Genomic DNA, 20,412 nt, shown 5'->3' with positions numbered 1-20,412 from the left:
AATCACTTTAATTCGCGCACGAGCTCGTCTCGTTCGGCGTTTTTTATTGCGCCGAAGCCCAAACTCGTTCAGTCATTCATAATTCATTCAAATTTTGCTTGTCCCCGGGAGGCGGGAACTGGAGCGAACAGCAAAAATAGTGGTTTAAGCGAAAGAACTCATTGTTATGCAAATGCACTACGAATGCAAACGAGTGGTCGAGGGAAAAAAAATAAACGAGCGCATTCCGCATTTTATCTTTGACCGATCATGAATTACAGTTTTTTCGTGCAGTGCGCCATCCAGCAGTGCAAAAATTCATCACAACTTCAAACACTGTCCAGTGTCGTCCTTTAGCATAGAACGTGGCCGTGTGGACATGAAAAATTGTCCACTTTTTGCTGCCCGATTCGGCCGTCACTTGTCTACTGCGTCGCCCTTTTTTGCCGCCCCACATGATGATGGGTTTTCGATGAAAAACTGCACCCGAAGTGCATCCATCGTTCATCGAACGGACCGGACGGGTTCGACCCCGGATCGGATCGGGAGGTGTGTTTATGATTTTGTGTAGCACCGCGGATGGTACATGGTCGACTACGACTGACCTACGACCCCCCGGAGGGAGCACCATTTTCTCTCGCCTCTCGCCGTTGGGAGAGATTTGGTTGCATGGTTGGTGGTCATAAAATTCGCGCCACGCCGTCAATAGCGATAAGCCCTCCACCTGGTCCGGAAAATGGCTCCCGTTGGGTGGTGGTGCTGAGGACTCCCGGCCGACACGGGAGCCCGAAATAATGGGTTGCTACTGGTGCCGGTTGCCGCTTGTAATGAATGTTCTAACGAAACGTATGGTCTATGGGGCTGTGGACCACACCGAAATGGGCAGGATGGATGGGAATGTGCCGTGCGCGTGTGTGTCTAGAAACCTATTGTTTCGCACCTGTTGATTGATGGGCACCCGCAGCCGGAGGACCAACTTTCGAATGCATTTGATGTACATTTTGCGTTCGCAGAGAGATACCAACCGTGAAACGCCTGTGCATTTCCGAAAGACAATGGCGAACAATGATCAATGGCGTGGTTATTTATTACCTTCCGCCCGCGGACTTGATTCAGGTTGTCCACAGAAATAAGCTTCGTTGTCAAACTTTGATTTGTGCCCACTCGTAAACACCGCCGATAATACCCATTCTTTCACCATCCTGATTTGGTTTGAAAAAAATAAATAAAATGGCCACCAGAACCGTACCGAAAAGGGAAATAAATTTACACCTAATGAGCCTCGTTCCCGTCAGACATGCAAAAGCGAAGCGAAACGAGCGCACAAGAGCTTTCTAACAGCTAATCCTTCGATCACACTGTTTGTCACCGGTCGGGAATCGGAACGGGAAAGATTGGATTACTCAACCGGGGCCGATAACATCGAGAGCGTGCTATGGCAAGTCGATTACCGGCTCCCTTCGCGCAGGACCCACTTCGCCGGTGTCTTGCGTTCGACACGATGGATGGCGTCGATGGCGTTTTAATTCACCAACCAACGTGTTGGTGGTCGTTAAAGGTGCCCCAAGCTAATCGCTGACGGAAATTATTTCACCGATTGCCGGATGGAAACCGATTCGCTGTCGGGAAAAAGGGGATCATAAATCGGCCTAAAAGCTTAAAGATGTCAGATACGTTTCCTACAAACATGAAAGGTAACTGAATGTTTGGCCTTCTGCGTAAAATATTTTAAATATGATTAGGTCTGGGAGTTAATTCTTGCGGTTTCTATTTGACATTTGTGACGCAACTACAACAACAAAACGTATAACTACCTTAATCGTCGTTAGCTACTACTTTCTCCCATATTTTAGGTAGCTTCAAATGCATTAATTGTTGTTGATGGGGTTGTCCTTCAAAAATTTCATTGAGTTTAAAAAGCTCAAAGTACACCACACCTTTCACATCCCACCATATGCACAGCTTAACCGTTGCAAAGAGAAGATTTTGCTTTGGTTGCGATGGAGCTCGTTCATCAGGCCTTTTTGCATTTAGGATTCTTGTGATAGCTCCCCTTTTCATCAGCAGTGACACTTTTCCAGGAACAAAATTTGACATGTTCAAATGCTTACAACAGGTGTTGTTTACACTTTGACCAAACAATCTATACTGCGTTAGATGCGTAATGGCAGTAGCTGTCAAACGCATATTTGTTATATTTAGTGAGTAACGCCATTAGTTGTAAAACCGCAAGAATTAACTCCTAGACCTAATATAAACATATACCCTTTATTATTAAGTTATAAATCGATGTATCGTTTATTCGAACTTCAGGTTTTAAGTGCTTACCTGATCGTGACTTCACGATCGCGATGGAAAGATGCAGTGGCCCTCGCACGGAAATTTATTGCTCGCTGAGGACTGTGATGGACTTAAGCTTCGGAGCTTACGGGTCCCACAATCGCGATCATCGAGTGTGTTGTGGAAAAATGTGGAAAACAATTTTCAATAATGATCGATTCAAATTGGATAATGGACCGTTCCCGACCGATCCGCGAACGAACAAGCGGTGCATTCGTTTTCCCGTGAAGTCACACCGCGTATACCCAGGCGGATGACTAACGCAAACTTCCGCTGACGGTCACCATAATGCGCCCTCGTCTATCGCGCCTACGTGTAATTTTCTTCCGCCACCCATTGTTTCTCATCCCCGTGCCGTATGGGCCAGCCCATCGCAAGTATTGCACACCGTCGCGTCCTCTCTGCCTGCCCTATCGCTCTCTCTCCCTCTCTCTCTTTCACGGTGCCTGGTGCAAGTGCAGTTTACAGCACGGCGAGCGAGTGTCAAATGCACCCCATTTGCGCACACTGATTCTCAGTAGTACGGTATCGTTGTCTCGTTGCAGATCGCGGACGTCGCCACGGTGGAAACGACGGACAGTTCGAGCTACAAACGACTGATATGTAAGTACCAAACCCTCTACACCCTCTTACAGAGGTAATCTTAGATCGGCGCGTGGATTGGGTTAGTTATTCTCGTCGATCGAACTCGCAGAGTGACACCGATCGGCGTGCGTGCGACCGTGAACCTCCGGGGGGGGCTTCGGGGTTTGTGACTGTTTTTTTTTCTCTGCTACTAAATTCGCATCCGAACTGCGCCGCGTGCTGGGAATGAAAATTCAAATGGGTGCCCTTCGAGCGCTGCCACCTTCGAGAGATTATTTATTTATGCTTGAAGGCGCGCTTCGCTTGCTGGTGTGGGTTGGCCATCGATCAATGCTGTACTTGGTGGTGCGTACGGGTTGGCACGCGGATTGGCAAGTATTCGTGACCGCGAGATGGTGCAGTGCAAGTGCTCGCTGAGCGTTGAGTGTTTAGACGGGTTGTAATGAAGACGTGTTTCTGGTCGTGCCCTTTCAGTGTCCGATGATGCCGATGATGATGGCCAATCAGCGACAGTCGAGAGCCGTCGCTTTCGGTGTGCTGCGGGTGCGCTTTTTTACCTAAACCCGGGGACATTGACAAACGCGTGCTGAGCGCGCTGAAGATAAGAATGTATTTAAATCTCGCTTTTTTTTTCCTTCTGCCGCTAGTGTACTGAAATAGACAAAATACTAAAATGGGCGTAAAATAGTCACAGAATCAATCGTAGCTTGAGGCGTTAGTCCAGGCCAGGCGTTGATGGAGAAGACGCCAATTTTAGCTCGCAACTACAGCGACGAACGCGCCTCTAATGATGTCCTTAGGGCACGGGATGATTCCCAAAAATTTCACGCCGGCGCCTCGTTCGGGCGCGGATGTTCTCTTGTTTTCGCCTATTTTTATGATTCCACGCCCGGGAACCTCCTGGAGGACGAAGCATGCGCACGATCGGCAAGCCGGACACCGAGCGGTATCTAAAAAATCTCCACAAACAATCCAACCCTGAAAGTGTGTGTTCGTGACGTGATTGAATCGATCATTTTTCGCTGACGGCGTGTCGTGGCCAGTGTGTCGGAACGGATTGTGCAATCGTGCGGCGAATGCCGATCGGTTTGTTTGTTGTAGAACAGAGGAGGAGAGCGGGAGGGGGAAACCGGGGCCAGCCGGTCTTCGGCCGGCCGACCGACCGACCTTTACGCAAAACAGGGGCGTTCAGCAGGAAAATCCTTTAATTAACGCTAATGAATTCTCAAGAACTTTAGAAGCGCCGGCCGTCCGCCCGTCCCGGTCCGCCCCGGTAACTAGGCAGCGTGGAGAGCGAACAAACAAATTGGTTTTTAATGTTTTCTTTCTGGAGGGAAAATCCTAGTCCTAGTTTTTGCCACGACCGCGCCCAGTTTTGCCGTGGGCTGATGGGAAAGTGAAAGAGGTTCCTTAATGTTGTGCCCAAACAAGTGGCCCCAAAAATGAAGGCTCTCGGGGTCGGGGTTAGGTTGTGGGTCCGGTTCGACGAATGCTTCGACTTGAAGCGAAATCTCTGAACACAACACAGCGTCTCTCGTTACGCATTTAGCCTCCATTTGTTCCCGGTGGACGGATCGCTTTGGTTTCGAATGGTACCGTGCGACTGAATGCACCCGCCTTGGCTTGAGTACGGCTGCATCATTAATTCGTTAAGCTGTTGGGTAATTATTTTAATTAGATGCCCGACCGTAACACCAGCGATACGCGTCTGCTGCAACGTTCCGTTCGTCTTCCGGGCGATCGATAGTGTCCGAACGATCAGAAGAAACGAATGAACGATTTGAATCTAAACGAACTGCTGGAGAACTGCTTCAGAACTTGTCGGGGAACTGTAGAATTGCAGACAAGCAGCCATTAAATCGCCATTTTTTATTTCCCCCCGTTTAAGTGTAATGCTTTTAAGTCACTTGGTTTTTTATGAGCTGCCGGAGGTTTTACGGCCATAACGTTAAGAAGCAGCTCCTGGTGGTCCTACAGCATTCAGGTAGCATTCAAATCGCTACAATCCGTAAATAGAGAGCTCTGCCCAACGGGCCACGGGTGAAGGCCACCACTAGTTGCTGGCGGAGTAAACACTCGTCCCGGAACACCGCATCGTTACGAAAGGATAATTATCTTGGTTCGTTCGGGCCTGCAGGCTGCCCGCGTCAGGACCGTCCTCGGGCGCCCTGGGCGAGTCTCTGTGGGACGGTCGACCGGAAGTGATCCAATCCAGTGGTGCGTTCGATACTTTGATTGCCACTTTACGAAAGCATTTAATTGAGTTTGTTGCCGGCTATGGCCCCGGTGGCAACGGTGACTCAACGCACAGTCTAACTAATCTCCTAGGCGCAAACCTCCCCGCCTAGGAATGGCTGGCCGGCTGACGTCGAACGAATAGTCCCCCGCCCCGGCCAGGCATTTACATTGGCCAGTGCAGAAGTGCATCCGGTAAAGGCTGACCACGAGGCTGCGCTGCGTCCCACATTCCGGTCGGCCAGAGCGCGTAACGAGCCTCAAAACGCTTCCGACCGACCGAACGATGTCGACGCGCCCCGACATCATTTGTCATGCGGGCAGATTGGACTCCGGCTCGGTGGTCCTCGCTTGCGGGGACGGATAATCACATTTGTGGAATGACTTTTTTTGCTCTCTTTCTATCTGTTTGTTCGTGATGTTGGCCGGAAAATCGTTTTCATTCCAACTTGGGAAGCATTGCGTAAGCGAAGAGATCACACTTTCACGGACTTGTTACTCACGGACGGTCGGGATTTAATGGAATTTCATATCGCAATATTCAACAGTCTTGGATATTGGGTTGTGCATTAGATTGTGGATTTTTCCGAATTATTCTAAAAGTTTAACGACACACCAAACAGAATTTGATTTTCAGTAACAAACTGGAAAGAAACGGAACCCAACACAGCTTGAATGTTGGCCCTTTTTTGCTCTTTTTTTGAGAGATTCCATGTCCAAATAAAAGACGGTGACACAACCAACATCACGCCGGTTCGCCGGTTGGATGTGCGCCAAATTTGTGCATAAATCGTTCCATTAGCCCGCAGGAGACCTTCGGGCCCACCCCGTCTTTCTTTCAGCACGGTACTTAGGGCGGACCCATTAAGGACGAGCGAAAATAGCGCACGGGACGCGTCGCAAACTGTGTCGCGCTTTCGTCACGCGGCCAAGCGTCAACACTAACACTGCAATTAATCATTGATGCGGTTGAACGGAGAAATAAATATTGTACAGCGCGCTGGCTTGGCTTCTTGGCGGCCGCCGGACGGCCCTGCGAAGAAGACGATCGTAATAAAAATATATGTTTTCCAAGCTCTGTAGTGCTGTGTAACCGTTTGTCGGACCCGGTTCTGGTAGTTCAAATCGGGTACGGCAAGAAAGTGATTCGATTCACAAAGCGTCAATCGCGTCTATTGGATCGATCGAACATCACCGAGCGACCCCCGCTGTGGAGGCATATTTTTATCGAAAGTCAATCGAAACCGAACGATCGATTGGCTGCCGGCTCTCGGTATTTGCTTTTCCGATGGCAAATGAGTGGCCCCCCTATTCTCGATCCCGGCTTCGCACTTTCAAACAACCCTTTTGCGCGACCAGGGACACGTTCTCGACACAAGGCAAACAAGAGCGCGCCTCATCGTGGGTTCGATGTGGCCGCAATACACGCACCCGCTCGCACACACACTACCATCAGCAGCGTGGTAAGGCACAAAAAGGCGCCAAAATACGGCTACGACCGTGCATTGGGATGGTCCAAACACGGGCCACGGACAGAAAACGAACGGAAACGGAAAGAAGCTTGCACGACGAAAAGTATCGAATCGCCACCGCGCGGTGTTGTGGCCATATTGGGCCAATGAAGACAATCACCCGGCAATGATGATGGTTTGTTTTGGCACACCAACGGGAACCGTGCGCCGCGCTAAACAGGCAACAAAGTCACGCGATAACGCGACAACTTCCTAACTATCTAATGCCTATTCGATTGGGGCTGGGTGCTGTTAGTTCGGAGAGGGGTCCCGCACTTTAGGTCGAGCCTTGGCCATCACATTCCATTCCACCGCCGCTTATCTGGTGACAAATATTTACGTAGGGAAAATGGAAAAACAAGTGGAGCTATTCGCCGCAACCCGGTTCTACCGGCACCACCGTTTCGGCGAATGGCAAAGCGAAAGCGGTTGTTGGAATGGTTGTTGGTGAGTGAATCGTACTTCAATTCTAGTTCCGGTGCGAATCCAGTGTCCATTTTATCGGTGCATCACACCTTTTAAAACAATAGCATTTTCGACCACGTGTTGGATGGAGACGCCTGGTACTTCAGCATTAGCACTGTTTTTCCCGCGCACATTCCATTCTTTTCCGTGCCATATGCCCGAGAAAAGATGCGCAATGGTGGACCTTCAACTCCAACATTAATCTCCCTCCGGCAGGACGATGGTCGATGTTTACGCTTTAGCTCCCTAATGCTGCCAATTCAACGCGCGTTACAGATTGCGACACGAAAGTAGTGTAGTATCACGCTGGTTGAGTGTAACGGTAAATATTTGCATACTATTCTACCCAACCCCGGTTCGAATTCCGGCGAATCCTTCGGTCGCTGCGTCCATCGATCCGTGCGACTCGCAAATAACCTGTATTAAGTGATTAATGTTATGTTTTTCCACTTCAATTAAATCGGATCCCGGCGACGGGCCCTGACGCCGGACCGGACGCCGGACCGCCGGTGCAGCATCCGTAGTGTGTGATGTCTCTATCAGCAGCACGGTGGGTCCGCCGGGTCCGATAATGTTCGCCAGGGAGTTTTATGCTTCATTCGATACCCCCGGGCAAGGCCGATCCTTCCAAGGATCGCCACGCAGCTTCCGATGGTCCCTCGTGTTTTAACGTGAATCCTGCAAAGACGCCCGCCCCTGCCTGCCTGTCTGTCTGCCTATGTGTGTTTATTTTAGCTACTTTTGGTGCCACCGCTACAACGGCGCAGGACGGCACACGGACGGTGGCGGTGGCCGTAGCCGGGGCCCGTGGGTCCAAGGATGATTCAAAATAAATGTTAAACTAATTAATTGGTTCACCCCGGGCGAATCAGGATCCCGGCGTAGCTGTGCCGAGGACCCGGCCGGCCGTCGCCTTCCGTAGGCGATGATGAAGTGGCCGAACGGCAGCCGGAGACGGGCCAGGTTCGGCGAAACAGGATTAAATTAGCTGTATCATCCGACGAGAAAGGCAACGGAAAACACCCCAAAAACGCTCACGTACAACGACGGACCCGGACGAATGTTTGGATTTCCAGTCGACGGGGACGATGTCCTTCGGTGGTTTTTTTTTTGCCCCACTTTTGCTGCTGTTTGATTCCTGTCGAAAGCCATCTGCTTCGGTGTTCCGTTTGTCGATTCGATTCACAGGAACCGGCCCGTGTGTCCCCGTGGAGAGCAGAACCAGCCAGCTAGCCAGGGCGAGCTTAGTGAAGTTATTAAATTTTACGAAACAGTTCACCGGCCACCAGCTTGGTCCCGGTGCCGCCGGGTTTGCTTTGATGAATGTGATGGTGTTTTTTCGAGTGGAGGAGGGCTCGGTCGCAGTTCGGATGGCAGCAATTTTCGATGCCCTCGCGGCGTGCGCCAGTGCGAATCCGTTCCCGAAATAGAAACCATCGTCGTCGTCGTCGGGCCTGTTGGCCTACGGACTTTGGCAATTAAAAAGTTTTCCCCCCGTGGGATCCGCTGCCGGGGTCAGCACTTACTCCAGAAGCCCCGGACAGTAGGCAGAAGCCTTGGAACGCTAGTTAGAACCGGTGTACAGGTACTGCGGGTCTCAATTCCGGCAAAAGTAGCTCCTTCTGTAGTCTTGCTGTTATATGACTTTTAAATTTAACTAGCAGGCCCGGCGAACTTTGTTCCGCCCCAAAGGCAATTAGTAAGCAGGTTTTGGATTTTATGTAGTAAATATTTTTTATTATGATTAGCTTTCCTTTTTGTTCAGTTCAGCACCTTATGATACACTACATTTTTGGTTTTATTATCAGGAGCAAAAATTCCCGATACCGGCGTGCCAGAGGGAGTTGGCGCGGGACCAACAACCCCGTCCGTAAAAGCAAACCCTTACAGAAAGCATCAGAGATTAACATTGTCTCTGGTTCAGGCTAAGAGCGCTCAGCGTTTGTTGCCCAATAAGAAGAAGAAGAAACATAATACGTAGGAATAACTATAATAAGTTATTCTTCCACTATACTGTGTGTTAGTAAAAAAAATAAATAAATACCTTGAATGTCGGATTAAATCCTCGTTCATTGATAATCTTTGCCCCAAATGACGTCATTTGGAAACAGCCATTGTAATTTCGAATGTTTTCCAGAAAATGACGTGATTCGGGAGTTTCGCCACGAAGCAATAATTCCATTGTTTCTGGTGGCGGAGTCAGTGAAGGCAATTTAACTTTTCCGCTGAGGCAGCACAATCCGGCCGTTTCTCCGGAAAATTTCAACGCATCACACTTATCACAATGAACGTTCATTGGCCCAATGCGAACGCTCTTATGCTCGCTGTACTTAGCGATGCAATTGTATCGAAACGCTGCCCGATACAAATCAGCTTCTTCTTCTGCAACAAAAACTGAGCGAATATTCAAATCGGCATCTTGTCGAAAATTATCTACTTGTGCGTTTCTATTTTTCGCTCGCCGATTTCTGTTTGCCAATCGAGTCCTTTCGCGAGCAATTTCTTTTTGTTCTTCAGTCATTTCATTCGCAACACTTCGCATAGTTTTTGCATTACGGCTTTGTCGGGAAAGATTCGACCGTCTTGGTGGCGGCATTGTTAAGGAAATGTATGAGGCACTTGTTATTCACTGTCCGGTATATCACGATACTACGCTGTGTTCGCGGGTTACTTCAATACATTTTGACAGTTATAAAAACGACAGCTAAGTAACAATAAAAAAATTCCAAATGTTCGAGAATGTGCGAGAGAGACTGTCAAATCGTCAAAGTAATCGCACGAAAGAGACTCGCGAGAACATACGAAAGAGAGAGACTCGCTGTAAACTCGCTCAACCTTTGCTCGTAGTGACGCCCTCTGTCTGGCCTTTCTCGAGAAGGGAATGAAAACACGCGGTCGTGAGAGAGGGGTGGGGGGGCTTATTTTTGCTTGGGAGGAGGAGACGCTGCATTAGCGAGAAAGAGAGGCCAATAGTTATTTGCTGTTGCGCGCTTTGTCTGCCGCGCTTGCTTGGGGTGAGGGAACGCTGCTTTAGCGAGAAAGAGAAGCCAACAATTGTTTGCTATTACGCACTCTGTCTGTCTCGTTTCAGTACGAAGAAAAATCATTGTGCAGATTTATTGTGACACGGTCGAAATATAAAAAGTATCCTAAAGCCTTCCTTGGGTTCTAAGCTACCTCCACACCAATTTTCAGCCAGATCGGTTCAGTCGTTCTTGAGTTATGAATTGTGTAACCTTTAGGCGACTTTCTTTTATATATATAGATTCTTCTGCATTGAAGGTCATATTTCTTAATTCCTACTCGATACTTAGGTGATATCGCGCTTCAAACTCGGCTAATTGTTGTGGCCCCAGGAACCGGCCGTATCAACGAGAAGCTCTGTGCGATGGAGGCGCATGGTGCTTTTCAAGTCCTTTCCATCTTTTCTGCTCGCCGCTCCGTTTTGCTTCGCCGCAAAAAGTTTAATGCAAAGCCTTCTTTGCCTTTTTGCGTGCTCGCTCGTTATCGGATTCAAGATAATCTCCGGGCTGGTCAACACTCGGGGGCATTACTTTTGGCCATCTTGGGGCGAGGCAAAGAACTGCATAAAGTTTGCTGCCCGTTTCGAGCACGAGAATGCTTTCGCAAAGTACATCAAACAACCATTTCGTGGCGCAACCGCCACTAATTGGCGCTGATCGGAATTTATCGCCGCGGCCGAGCGTCTCGAAGTGATTGAGCGATCGGTGTTTTTAGTTGATGGTACACCCTGGGCCGGCGACGGAGTGTGCAAAACTCTGGAAAATCGTTCGACAGAACCACCAGCACCGGTTTCTGGTTTCTGTGGGGCCGAGCTGAATCGCCACCATCCGTCCGACCGTCGCTGTTGATGTTTATTTACCGATGTACCGATCCACAGAGAGTGTTTTCGAAGGCCCCGTTTGTTGGCCCAACGGTACACCGATAATCCAAGTAGCGGAAACAAAAGCACTTTAGAACGGCAACTCCCCGCGGGTGACCTGACCTACGGCAAACCCGTCACCGGTGTGTGACAGCAGCACCGAGGCTGCCGTACCATCCGGTGCGTGGTCATGGCAGATCGGTTGACTGTTGTGCTGTGTGCCCGGTCATGAAAATAAACGTCTCCTGGGTGTGTAAATCTGGTCCCACGTCCTCCGTTTGTTACCATCGGTCGTCCACACCGGGCCGGGCTACACGGAACTCAACAGGTTCCGAAAACTCTTTCTCTTTACATAAGCTTCCCCCGCCCCAGGCCAGCAGGATCCGGGCCGGCGGGTTTCGTAATCCGTGTGCCCGTGTACCGAACCGCTTACCAATTTCTGGGAGACGCTCAGCGTAAATGGAATGGAAGCAGAAAAAAATTGGCCCAAACTTCGGGGCTTCTTTTTGGGTCCTTCTCCCGGGGGACTTACTGCTAAATGATTAATTCCACCCGGAGTCCGGGTTTCGCCCGTCGAGGCTTGTAAGTGAAAATTACCGAGAAGGCCTTCTCCTGCTGCCGTTGCATTGTGTAGCTCGTCTTTTGGGAAGCTTTTCATTTTTGGGTTTTAAGGATAAGCCGTAAAGAGATTGTTCTGCCATTGGACGCCCCGGACTTCAATTACTGCAAACGATGCGAGTGCGTTATGCATGGATAATGTTCCGCTGTCCTGCAGTGCGAAGGACACCGAGGGCTGCAGTACGAATTGTATAAACTAAGCCCAAAAAGGTGAGCCAGCATGCAGAGTCCTCAGACTCAGGCCCCGTGAAAGTGTCATCCCACTGGACTCGGAATGGCCGTTTCCATCAATTTTAGATTGCGACGTATCGCCGCCCATCGAGACCCAGCCACTGGCTGGTGGTGGTGGTGCTGCCCTCCCAACTAAAGCCACCTGCTGAAGGTTTAATGAACCATCAGACCGCCCGCTCCGTTCGGGTTCGGAGCCCAAAGGCGCGTCGTGTGCGTAGTGGCCGTACATCACCATCATCATCATCATCGCTCCTTTGGCTGGCCCCGAAAAGGATTTATTTTCTTTTTATTTCTATTAAACACATACACACCGCAGCAGCAGCAGCAGCAGCAGCAGCGGCAAACGCAGGGCCCCAAAAACCCGTTTACAGGATAACCCGGTAGATGGGACCGGATAAGGGCAGCCCAAGGGCGCACGGCTTTAGAAGAGGGTTGAAGCTCGTTTTGCTCGGCGCCACGAAAATGGAGCCCAAAAAGGAGTGCTTGGAATGCCCGGGGAGCCTCCCCGGGCACACCCGAATGTGATGGCTTAATGAGGAGACCGGTTCCGAGCGATGCCGGTTTGCCCGGACGACCGGCCGGCGGGGCTCTCGTGTGGTGTGGGGTACGATCAAAGGATAAAGGGACAACCCCGCACCGGACGATGGCCGATCCTGATGATGGGGGCCCCCCCTCGGGCGGTGGAATTCATTTGTGCATTCCGTAGGTGCCCAGGTTCCCTGTGCCGTGCCGTTGTGGTCCGATCCGTGGAACCGTGCGGCGTCCGAAGGATGGAGATTTTTCAGCCAACGGGTGGCATCTGAATGTCCCAGACGCTACACGGCCTGACCGAAGCCGGGCGAGAGCTTTATTAAATGCGTGTAACACCCAGGGGCGGTTCGGGTGCGTTTTACTCATTTCGAAATAGTTTAGCCCGAGTTGCTGTCGCCAGTGAAGCGATATTGAAGGTCCCACCTACATTTGGTTATTTCTTCAACTTTGTTACATTTGTTGCGATTTTTGTGGAGCACCTTTCAATGATTCGAGAACTTCACTCGAGTGCGAGTACGAGTGCTCGTTGTCCTGCCGTACACTCGCCGTAAAGGCCGGTCCCAAATTAGTGCTACTCTACCACGGTAGTCGGCCCTCGGCAGCACCGCAATTAGCCCCGGCGTACAATTATCAACCGCTTGTCTACCATTATTAGCTGACCTTATTAATTCAAATGGCCCTCGCACACGACCGAAAACTCCACTTAATGGCGCTGCTGCTGCTGCTGCTGCCACTAGATGCTACTGGTACGCCTGGCCTGCCTGGAGATAATCGACGATACCGACGATCGTTTCGCTTTGAACCGTGGCCGGGGCTAGGGAGTCCACTACCCGAAAGTGGCGATAGTGGCTAGTTGGTTCCGGATGTCCCGTTTTCCCGTTGTCCCCCGGAACGGACCCGACCCGAGACGCATAATTAGATGATAATTTGATTCAAACGCTGCTCGCTCGGCATCGCAAGCAAGCGATCATAAGCAAGCCCGCGAGTGTCCGCAGTCTCGCTTGCCGGAAACGGTTCGGACTTCTTTTGTGTGGTCCTCCGATGGGCCACTCGGGTAAGTCCTTATCTCAACGTCCGGGTTTGGGGCCGAGTGGAACCGCATAGAAGCATAAACCCGGTTATCGCTTATCGTAAAACACGGCTCCGGTGACTCCGTTCGCTTCCCGCTCAACGATTGGTCAACGAATCGAAACAATCTTGAGAACGGCAATTAATTGGGCACCGATCGGATCGCCCCCTCCGGGGGCGTTCGATCCCCAATGGCCGGAAAAGGGGGTCTCGAAAGTAACGCGAACGCGAAAAGATGTGGGTCACCGGTTATAAATTCCGCTTCGTTCGAACCAGAACGGAACCAGCCCCCCGGGGGTTTGGTTTTCCGTTTTCCCTTTTGTTTTGGCGGCCTGCTTTCAGTTTCGTTACTCCAGCCATTTCCGTTGGTCGAATGGATATGGATCGGATGCTCCTTCCGGTGACTGGACTGGACTGGATGGATTAACTGTAAATTCGTCTCTTCGTTCCTATGGGTGAATCCGCGATGCTGCAGTGCCAGAATCAGTTCTCACTCCGTTACTCCGAAACCTAACCGAAGGCTAATGAAATCAATGGAGCATCGGGAGCGTCCAATTTGGCAGAAACTCCCCTTCTGGGCTGGTAATTGGATTCTTCGTACAGCATATCGGTTGCGGCGGCGACAGATTGTGCGTTGTGTGCTCAATTGTGCGATTGTCCCGAAATTATTGTGGACGCTGTCCGCAAAAGTTACCCCACTGTCGCCGGGAGCTAATCCTGTTTCAATTAAAACGAGTCCAGTCGAGTCGAAATTTGGCTGCCGAGAAACGCGTGCGCCTGGAGTTCACGATAACCGGCCACCGGTTTGGGTAATGCGATTTTCGCACACCGAAAAACTTTTTTCGACCTGAACTTCAAACTTCAGGCTTTGGCAAGAGTTGCACAAGTTTGTTTCCAGGGCCGCCCGCCAAAACGGCCAAACCGAGATAAAATGAGGGGGAAGGACTTTGCTAAAGATTATGTCATTTCGCAACTGTCAGGAAGCCCATTTTCCGGACAGCTTGCTGCTGACCGGCAGAGGAGCCCAAACGGGGACGACGGGGAGTGCATGATGCAACTGCCGCCCTCAGGTGAACTGAAGAACGTGCTGTGTGCGCAGAATCCGGCATAAGAGTGGTGCAGCAATGAAATTAACTTAAGTGAGTTTCTTGCCCGGTCGCTCCCGGATCCCCCGGACTAACTTGGTTAACACGCCGGCCGGTGACGGTGCAGCAGGCAAGATGCGTGTCTGTGTTTCGAAGAACCATTTCCGGTGAAGTTTCGGCGGGAAGCTTCGGAACCCATTCAGGACGCTCTATTTGTGCATCTAATGTGAACCCCGAACACCGAGCTTTCAGTGGCAAAGTGTCGACTTTGCGGAGACGCTTAACACCGGAACAATTGTTTCCAACCACTACAGAAACCAACAGGGAGCGACTTAATTTTAAACACTCTTATGCGCTTTCTCGTGCTCCCGCTGCTTCTAACGCTGTGAGTGTTGCCGAAAGTTGGCACCGAAAGTGTAAAGTTTCGATGCTACAGCCACTCGATGGCGCCTGTGAATCAAGGACCACTTGCGCCTGTGAAGGGCGCGTGACTATTCTTGTGAAAGCATTTTTGAGCATTTTTTTTTATATTTGCAACGACCTCTGTAATCGCATAATTGAGTGACCTGAATTGTTTCCGGAACTGGAAACGCATTTCGAAGGGCAATGGAACGAAACATACCACCCCGTGTTTCTAATCATCAACGGCTAATTATGATTTCAATTTCGTTCGATAATTATTTAATTATTCAAAACAAATTAGTGGCACGTTACCGGCTTGCAGTTGTAAAATGCAGACTTCCTATGTTGCAACCTGCAGTCCGCTGGAGTCCGGAAATGACACTGTGCGAGCGAATAATTACCCGCCGCCCAACCGATGTTGGCAAGTTGATGGAGAGCTGCTACCACCCGGCTACACCGGTGCTGAATGGCAGCTCCAACCAGGGTAATAGCATTACCATTAATGTCGGCATAACAACGGTGCGTTCAATGAAAATTTAATTCTGGATACTTCGATAGCGCCCGCGCCCGGCGGGACCAGAAGCTATTTAATGAGATTTTCCTACGATTTCATTCCATTCCGGAAATGGATGGTGGATACAGTCCTCGTCGTTTGGTTTTTTTTTTTGCTGTGCGTTCCATTGCAAGCTGTAGAGTTCCGTTTTTTTGCTCAGGCTCTCTCGCTCTCTCAGCGAACCATGTGAACATTCCACACAATGCGATGCGAACGGACGAGCCACGTTGCCACGTCGCCATGGCAACACGGCGGTACACGGCTCAGATGTCTGCCCGTGGACCGTGGGTTGCTTTGGCACGACGGTCGGCGTTGCCTTGGGATCCGATATTCATTCCGTGGCGAGCGAGCTGTAGGCTTCGGGCTTTAAACAATGTATTCTGCAACGCATTCCGAAGTAGGCATTCCGACCAGTTGCAACCATTCCGCAACCGTTTGGGCAGCATTTGAGGTGGCTTTAAGGCTTTCTCCAGCGGAAAATCACATTAAACTTTGCAGCAAGCCGAGTTTGGGGCGAGAGGATCACGAAAATATGAAGCAAAAACATCCTGCGGAAGTAGAACTTAGAATAGTTTCTCCACAAATCACCATCAGTCACCATAATCCAGGACCTCTAATTCCCGTTCGGTTTTTGGGGGACACTACAGTACTTTAATTTGCTGCGCGCCAAAACACCCCTGTTAAGGCCTGTTGTTTTGTTTACTTCCTGCGCTTTCGATAAACGTAAACGAATGCAAAAGCAAAAGTTAGCCGAACCGGAAACGTAGTTTACACAAAAGGTGCATGGGCGAGTTGCCATTTCCGCTGCGAATCCAATGACGGCAGGGAATTAATTAAAAATTAAGTACTCTCGTGGGTCGGTCCGATGCATCCAACGCCCGCCAACGAATCATGCACTGCACTCCGGCTTCAGGTCGTAAATTTCCTTTCCCTGTCTAACTGTGCGTGCGCCTGTGTTGAATTTTCCCGCTGCATCCACCCTGGGCCCGGGGGGTTTCCAATATTCGGTGCCCCGGGCAGGGGCAGATCGCAGAATGATTGCAATTATTAATCAACATCAAATCGGGGAACCGTGCCCGGGATGTGTAATCGAATACAGTGCGCTGTGCGCCAGTTACGCCTCAACGATGGGAGTGGGTTTTTCACCGAGATTTTCCCCCTGGTCGGCCAGCGCACTAGTTTAGTCTGTATGGGTGTGTTTGGGGCAAACATTGTCCGGATGGACGCTCGAGATTACGCGGTCCGCACCGTGGTGACCAAACATCGAAAACACGCCGGAGCGCGGCACCGGATGTGCTTTTCTCCGCTGATGCTCCACCGGTCGTGTGCAGTCCGTTCATCCGCTTACCACGGCAATTTGCATTAATTTACTCCGGTGTCCTGCGGGCGGCACGCGGTCGGTTCGTTGCTGGCCGCCGGTCCTCGTGGGCTGTGTGATTTTATGTAAAAGCCCGGCTTGTGGTGCGCCATTTTGTGGCCTTTTTGAAGCGACGGTCATAATTTGATTGTTTCTGTAATAATTTTATCCGTTCCCGTTTTTGCTGTTTTAGGGCCATCGCGACATATATGAAGCTTTCGGTACGTTAAAGTGTAAACCGAAGCGAAATTCCACAATGTTTCGGACAAAATTTCCTTTAAATTAATTTATCGTTTGTAGTTTCCTGCCGGCTTTGTAGAATAATCCCAAAGCGTCCGTGCAACCGGGACACACCATATGGGAATATGAAGAATTATCACGCTCCTAATACCCAATGGATTTTCACAGTCGGCACCGTGGCGCATATTAATAATAATGACAAACACATAAGCCGAAAAAATTGCGTAACGCATTACAGCAAGCCTTAGGCCCAACCGAACCGTGTGTCCGCTCGAGACCGGTCCCTTGGACATTGGCACCTCGAATTGGCACAGGAATAAAAAAAAAGCTGTCCATACTTAATCAAGAATAATGCTCACATGGGTTTGGGGGTCCATCGGCTGCTACCGGCTGGATCCCACCGGATACAGCCCAAATGTCGAGGGGACAATTGGATTAGACATTACACAAATGTATCCGGTCGCTGGCTCGGTGCCAACCAGCAACGGGCCTTATTAGTACCTTATTTTGTTCGGCATCACTTGTTGCGTGTGCATCCTGCTCTCTGCTCGGCTCACTACAGTTTCGCTGAGATAGATACTAATTTTAAATGATTTATTTCATGGAACGATTATGAGAAGATATCTCTCTGACCACATTCACATAATGACAGAAGATTTATGTTTCTTCGTGTGAGCCTTTCACAGATCACACAGTCGTTCGACCACGAAATGCTCATCAGTAGCATCTCGTGTCGTGTGTAATTGTTTGACTAATTTCCCCGTTTTGCCATGGTTGATGACGGCCGCCAGTCGGCAAAATGGCAAAATTCCACAGAAAAGTGCTAGTGTGCCGCGGAACGGAACTCCTAATTCCAAAATTAATGAGCTTAATTGAGCACAAACGCATCAGTGCTTCGGAAGGGACACACATCACGACCGCTACACGCTGGACCGGGGTCCTGACGCTCGGGGACACCATTGTACCATTGGGTTGCTTCGAGGAAACGAAAATCCCTTCCATCGATTTAAAAGCAACCTCCCTCGGGTATACCGTCAAATAATGTCGCCTTCTCGCTACCTTTGGCCGGTCCGCTTACGACGGCAAACGTGCCATATTGTGGCGCCTGGCGACGCTTCATATGCTTTCGAAGACGCACAATTTGCGTGACATTTTCCCGGCAAATATTCCCGACCGAGCGAGAAAGATAACAGGAGTTGTTTGATAGAGTATTAGCCGTGCACGGGCGACCGAACCGGGCGCCTTCCACGAATTTCCGGTGTTCCAGCCGTGTATACCTTTGTCCGGATGGCCACCATTGTGGCCACCGAGAACCGACCCAAACCCCCGCCTCCCAACTCACCGGTACAAGGACGAACGAAACCCGGAAAGGTGTGTGTGGCACCGTAAACGCCACGAAATTTATTTCCGGTAATAACGAAAGCAATTTGATCGGTGGCTCAATCGCAATCGCTAAGCCGGTCGTTTTGAGGGCGCACCAATTCCGGTGACTTCCATCACCATCATGTTCATCGCTCGTCGCCCATCGTCATCACCATCAACCCACCCTCCAGCATCACGGCCCGGAAGCCGGAGCAAAGCCGGGCTAAAAAATCTCTTCCCTGGTTGCAAAAGGAGAAGGTCCATTTCGGCCAGCAGCGTTTGGCGAATCCAATTTCTTAGGATTAGATTTACGCCTTGTCGGACCTTGTCTTCACCGAAAAAGGGGCTCCCCCACCCGCAATCGGCGTGTCGGGCTGATTATGTGCGATGTGCGGTGATGAATTTCGGCCGGGATGGCAACCAAAAGGCGGCAACTTAGTGCCGCCTTAACGGGATTACGGTGACCTATAATGTTCGGCGACAATCCCCATCGGCGACCGACACTGCGTGTGTCGGTGTGTGTTGAATATGTCCTTTTCAGCACTTTCGCCTTACGGAGGACCACATTTCAACGGCTCCAATGCAGTTTTCCTATTGCGCCGCCCGCGAAAGCTCGCGGCCAATCCGGGTCGGGCGTTGGATGTTTTATGGGTTAAAGCCGTTTTATGGAAATGAATTTCACCCACCGAGCAGGGCCATTCTTTATGCTTCCTGCCTTCCGGGTGGCCACATTTTCCCATTTACCCCCCATGCTTTAGTGTTGCCGGACTCGACGATTGTCGTAAAGTTGGCGAAGAGAGGCGCAGCGTTTTCTTGTTGATGTAATTGATTCGTGGGCCTCCCAGCTAGGGTTTAGATTATGGGCAGAGGGATCCTCAGGGAATCAGGGAATTACGGCGCAAGGGAAAACCCATCCACGTCACGGCACGACACAATTCCGGTTCGATACTAGAAAGAGTAGAGCCCACCCCAGAGTAATCCCGTGTATGACGTGTGGGCTTTGGAACCGAACCCCGTATCGCTTCTAAAGCATAATGCTAATAATTATCGTAAAAATATTATGATACTCCTCGCTTTATCATCGCGCGATGGACGCCGTTTGCATAATGCCAGTGGCCAATCGATTCCGCCCGCTACGCCCGAAAGCGGCTTGTCTTCGCTGGGCACGCAGCGCCGCGTAAGAGCTTTTCCTGATCCTCCATTAGTGTCCCAGAAAGAAACTCCCTCCCCGGTCGTGGGCGCCATCCTTACCGCCCCGGCCGGCGAATACGAAAGTAGACCTTCCAGTCGCGGCCAGCCCGGGGGGGTGTCCTGTGTGGGCCGAGCTAAATCACGGCCACATAATGATGCTCTTTCCAACAGAAAAAAACTCCGGGACGACAACAATCGCCACCGGGGAAAAGCATTCCAACTTTCGGTGCTTACGGTGCTTGGGTCGCATAAAACCGTTTGCGCCCTCCCTTTGCTTATCGCACGCTGGGCCTGGATCTTCGAAGCCACGCTGCTGCTGACCCCGTGGCTTTATAACACCACCGAAACGCAGCAGGACGCTCCGTCCAGGGTTTCCGGTACGATGTTTCGGCAGTGTGTGCATCGCGGCGACCATAATCTCGTCTTCCCGTCGACCCAAACGGGCACTTCTTATCCCCCGCGGTGAGCAGAATTCGGGAACGAAACGGTGAGCCACTATACTGGCTCAGAGAAGAGAAGAGAGAGAGAGAAAGAATGTCTTTCACTTTCGCTATGATTTTCTTGACCGGTTTTTCCACACGCTCCGCACAGCAGGCGACGGTCAGCTAAAGTATCCCGCCGATGTTGACCCAACAAACATCACCAATCGCTTCGCCCCAACTGTCACAGCCCAACCGAATCGAAAGCCTTTTTCAATCATGTATTTCCTCTAAATACTCCCGCCGGATGTAGGACGTCGTACAGTTTTCTGCGAGTCATTTAGTACATCATTTAAA

At 50.5% G+C, this 20,412-nt stretch overlaps 1 protein-coding gene across 1 annotated transcript in view; it reads left to right on the top strand.

The window, feature by feature from the left end:
- The first annotated feature begins 2,873 nt into the window (after positions 1–2,873).
- Positions 2,874–20,412, top strand: part of LOC131206055 (uncharacterized) — a 29,046-nt gene continuing 11,507 nt past the window's right edge. Inside the window, exon 1 of the mRNA XM_058198431.1 lies at positions 2,874–2,922. The gene's annotated coding sequence lies outside the window, so the exon portion shown is untranslated. The remainder of the gene's footprint in view (positions 2,923–20,412) is intronic.

The sequence above is a fragment of the Anopheles bellator genome, chromosome 1 (assembly GCF_943735745.2).
Source record: "Anopheles bellator chromosome 1, idAnoBellAS_SP24_06.2, whole genome shotgun sequence".
In the NCBI taxonomy this organism is placed as follows: Eukaryota; Metazoa; Arthropoda; class Insecta; order Diptera; family Culicidae; genus Anopheles; species Anopheles bellator.
The sequence above is the reverse complement of the archived record's forward strand: the minus strand, read 5'-3'. Positions and strand labels throughout refer to the sequence as shown.